The following is a 4634-nucleotide window of genomic DNA, read 5'->3' as shown; positions in this document are numbered from 1 at the left end:
GGGTACTTGGTTCCCTTCCTCGACCATATTTATGCAAAACATTTACAAACTAAGTGCAACTAAGTCTAAAAACAACACATATGCACATGTGAACAAATGCATGCGAAAATCGAAAGAACATGAAATAAACATGCAAACAATGTCTAATCCTAGCAACACATCAACACCAACAATCCAAAGTTCACCAAAGGAACATCCAAGGCACAAAAATCTCATTCTCCTTCAAAATATCCAGGATACCAAAAAGAAAGAATAGTAAAAGGAGTAAGAGATAGGAAGGATTATACCGAGCGGTCTTCTAGCTCCTTTTTGCCTCAAGTGGTCAATGCGCCATGCCAAAGGTTAGACAAAAAATATATATACAATGCAATTTTTTTGAATTTTTCAGAATTTTTTTCAATTTTTAGGCATTTTCTTGAAATTTTATCCAATTTACAAGTATATAATGATATGAACAAATATAAACAATATTCACAAAGTGGATATTTCCCTCCCCACACTTGAAATGTACATTGTCCTCAATGGACAAAAGCATAGGGAGTGAATAAGAAAAAGGAAGGAACATATTTTTTGATTTTTAATTTAGTTTTTGAAATGAAATAACATATTTTTGTTGTTTTTGAATTTTCGAAAAAGTAAAGAACTTGTTTTCGTGTTTTTTTTTTTGGGGCCTCCTCCCACACTTATTATTTACAACACCCAATGACGGATGAAGTGTGGTTAAGAGGCATATTTATTCAAAATAAAAAAAGACGTATTTTTTTGGGTTTTTCAATTTTCAATTTTTTTTTTTTTAATATATGAATGCAACTATATGTGACAATATATTACAAAATTTAAATTCTAATGCAACCTACGTGAATGCAAATTAAATGAGGATTAAAGCTAATCTAAGACCCTTCTAAATGCATGAACTTTGGAAAATATTGCCTTAGCTACAGTAGAGCAGTAACAGGAGCCTCCCTTGCACATGGGCCACTGTTCACTGACCCTAAACATATTTTTGATTTGCTTTCTTTCTCTGCTGCTTTTCTCTTTCTCGCTCATCTGTTTCTCTATCATTCTCTTTCTCTTTCTCTTTCTTGGTCGCTTCTTTTGAAAAATATTGAACAGTCGAGCTCGAGCAGTAACTCTCGTGCTCTCTGCGTGATGGACAACACCTTCTACTTTCCTCTTTCCTCTTTCTTCTTTCTTTACTTTTTCCTTCTTCTTTCCTCTTTCTATTTGTTTCTTCCGTCTTTGGCCTGCTATTACTCTTCATCACCATCAAAAACATAATCCGTTTCTTCTTTAATCGCTCCCCAACTCCTATAATTAATCATTTTATCTGGGCAGGAACTTAGAAGAGGTTGTTGATCTGAAATTTTTGGTGCAGTTGGTTACAACTGCTAGATCACAGGTATTGATTTCATTTCCCGATTTCCTCTTTTTTCATTTACTGATTTCAATTGCTTGATTAGGGTTTAGATACATTTTTTGTTGAGTGTTCATGTATTGCGTTTTTTATAATTTATGTTTGCTGATTTTTTTCGAGTTCATTTCTTGCTTTACTTTATATTGTGTTTCTCAGATCTGGTGAATTTCTTTTGCTAATTTTTGATTTCTTCGTGTGTTGCGTTTTTCATTTGTGCTGAAGATAACATATTCATCTGTGTTAAAGAGGAACATATTCATTTGCATTTTTTACTCTACTCTTATTTGGTTTCTTCTCATTTACTCTAATCTTTGTTTTCTGGATGTTAGCTTTTGATGCAGTGAAAATCGGTGATTCTTCTTGAGTGGTTTTCTTTTGGCTCCAATTCGGCAAACCCACCGCCCTCTCAGGTATTACCCTTTCGTTGTTCATTTCATTATGAAATTAAACTCCCTTCTAGGGGTTTGGAGTGATTCGTAATTGGCTGTAGCTGTATTTAGGGTAGGGATGGTAAATAAGATTAATGAATTGTGTAATGAAGCAGATAAATCTGTGGTATGAATTGTGTGCGTGTGGTTGACTGTTAGGTTTTAGGTGTTTTCTTCCCCTTTTAATCTTCATACGTTTATTTCCTTGAAGGTTTATTGCGATTACATGAGTTCTTGGGTTCAACTACAACACCAGATATTGGTATTTTCGCCTTTTTGTATAATACTCTACCACAATCGAGCTTGAGTTTCATTCTTATTGACCCTCGTTCTTGCGGCAATACTCGTCCCATGTCGTTCAAATTTCCTTAAAAAGGTGAGATCTGATTTCTCATTGTGCTGTTCTATTTTAATTTTGCTATTTTTTCTTAATTTTTATATCAATTTCGGGTTAAATCTACTCTTTTGTGCTTTTTGTTGTGTGTGTGTGTGTGTGTGTGTGTGGAGACAGCTCTCTTTTTTATTCGTTTTCAGACTTAGAGACGGGCTACAGTTGTATCATGTATTATCAATTATATAACTTGTATAAAAGGTTTTGCAACTTGATTGTGTATGGTATCATGGTTTGTTTAGCTCCCTGAGAGTGTGGTGTATCAACATTATTGGAAAATAGGGTAAATGGTATCACAACAATATTTTAAGTATTTATCTGGTTCAAGAGGGGTGTATGGTAGATGGATCTGCAGTTTTGAGCAAAACGTATACTGGTGAAACCATAATAAGCTGCAAATGCATCTGATGGAATGGAGATAAAGGTAGTTGTTTACGTGTAAAGTAGGTTGTTTGATGTCCATGACTATGAATGGATTTTGTAGGCTTCCATGTTGGAGTATCTAAGGGCTAAGGAGAAGTATTATCAATTGTGGCTGTTTAATGAATTTGAAAATCATTTTTATTTAGCTGTTTCCTTGACTCATTTTGGTTTAGCATGGGTAAGATGGTTTTTAGTTGTATGCAGTATGCTGTCGTTTAGGGGCTAGATTTGCCATCCATTGAACTCTTATGAAAATCACGTACCTAAGATAAGTGGCAGACAAGTATATTTGTTTTTGGCATCCCGTTGAAATTTTTAATGCTATTGATAGACTTTAAAGTCAGTTTTACGGTGTATGAGAACACATGTAAATCCCACTGCTTGCTCGTTGTAAACTTATTTTATTTGTCATTGCTCATCGAACATAAATTTTGTGGCCAGATGCTCTGTGTCCTTAAATATTGTTTCCCTGACAGTGTTGGCGTGAAATTTCCATAGTTCAGAAGAAACTTGAAGAAGGACAAGAAGTCAGACGAGTTTCCCAACTTGATTGGAGGATTATTGAGTCTCATCATGAGAAACCATTTGTTGCATCAGGCCTGCAATTTTTTCCCTTACCAGTAACTTGCCTGATCAATCTTTTTTCTTGTTATGGGTTTTGATTTCTTTTCCTATTACAAACAATAAGAATGAAACTCAAGCTCGATTACAATAATTAACTTTTAGTGTGTAAATTAGTCATGCTAGCCATCTACTAACAGCTTACTCACTGATTACAGTTGTTAATCAAGTGAAGAAGTTGGAAAAGAACGATGGTTCCAATGTTAAACATCCATGTCTTAGTTCTGGATGTGTTTTAAGCTATTCTTGCAGTACCTGTCCTAGGCCAGATTTTTGGGTGCATTCGATTGGAGACCATAATTAGAAGAGATATAGAACGATAGTTTCCCGTTTTTTAAAAGCCAACATTCCACTGTTGTCAATGTACCCTTTTTCCCGATTTAATTACCCATTCTTGAACCTAATTTTTAAAGCTTTATTAGAGCTGCGTTGATTCTATTTTCTTTCTATTTAGCGTTGCTTGTATGGTTAGTTTGGTTCCTTTTCTGCAACTTCTTTCAAAGGGGTTGCTTTGAGTTGGTTTAATGTTGTATTCAACTGGATATTTATTGTCAGGACAGTAGGCGAAGACATTAGATGTGGTTAAAAGTGGTGTTTGACGGCGGAGAGTAACGCTTGTGTATCTGTTTAATTCTTAATTTTAATTTTAGTTTACACTCTCATTTGTTTTTTCTTTCTCATTTTTCATGATTTTAATTTGCTTTTTCAAGATTTTGCTTTTATTTATTTACTCATTGCATTTTATTTTACTTTTGTTTTTAGTGGGTTACAATGACAACAGTGATAAAGGATGGAGACACAACTTACTTTTGTATTTACTCATTGCATTTTATCAATTGTTACCTTGGAGATTATACGTAAGGCAACCGTTACGTAAACAAATATTATATAAAAATCATTTCTAAGTTATATGCAAGCTAAATTTTTTCATAATAGACGGACATGATCCTTGGGACTCCACGCGCATCGCGCGCGGAGGAACAACTAGTATATTACAAGTAATCTAGATGCAAAAACTAATATGCTACATGGATGTATGTTTGGGAGAGCTAATTTAAATTAACTCCTTTTTGGATTTGAGGGAGTTTGGATATTGGAAGTGAAAGCAAGGGATCATGTCCAATTCATGAGTGTCTCTAAGAAGAAAAATAATCATCTAAAGTGCACAAGAAATAGTCAAAGAAATCCACTTACTTGAGCCCACAAGAGTTAGCAAGACAAACAACAAAAGTAGCAAAGACTTAGACTAAACTAGAACAAAACAACTAATATCAATCCATTGCTCCCCGGCAACGGCGCCATTTTGATAGCGGGGTTTGTCGCACTCCCCCAATCAAATAATTAACTCAACTAATGT

General features: G+C 34.5%; 1 long non-coding RNA gene across 5 annotated transcripts; it reads left to right on the top strand.

Annotated features, from left to right (window-relative positions):
- The first annotated feature begins 800 nt into the window (after positions 1-800).
- LOC141592913 (uncharacterized) lies at positions 801-4367 on the top strand. Of its 5 annotated transcripts, none has more exons than XR_012521251.1 (5): positions 801-1399; positions 1744-1824; positions 2054-2218; positions 3133-3276; positions 4040-4367. It is a non-coding gene; the product is annotated as an uncharacterized LOC141592913 (long non-coding RNA). The 5 variants fall into 5 exon arrangements; XR_012521250.1 differs by lacking the exon at positions 4040-4367 and adding an exon at positions 3436-3917 and having other exon boundaries at positions 802-1399; XR_012521252.1 differs by lacking the exon at positions 4040-4367 and having other exon boundaries at positions 814-1399; positions 3098-3375.
- The last annotated feature ends 267 nt before the right edge of the window (positions 4368-4634 follow it).

Source organism: Silene latifolia, chromosome 7, assembly GCF_048544455.1.
Source record: "Silene latifolia isolate original U9 population chromosome 7, ASM4854445v1, whole genome shotgun sequence".
Classification (NCBI taxonomy): Eukaryota; Viridiplantae; Streptophyta; class Magnoliopsida; order Caryophyllales; family Caryophyllaceae; genus Silene; species Silene latifolia.
Note: the sequence above shows the minus strand (reverse complement) of the source record. Positions and strands in the feature narration are given on the sequence as shown.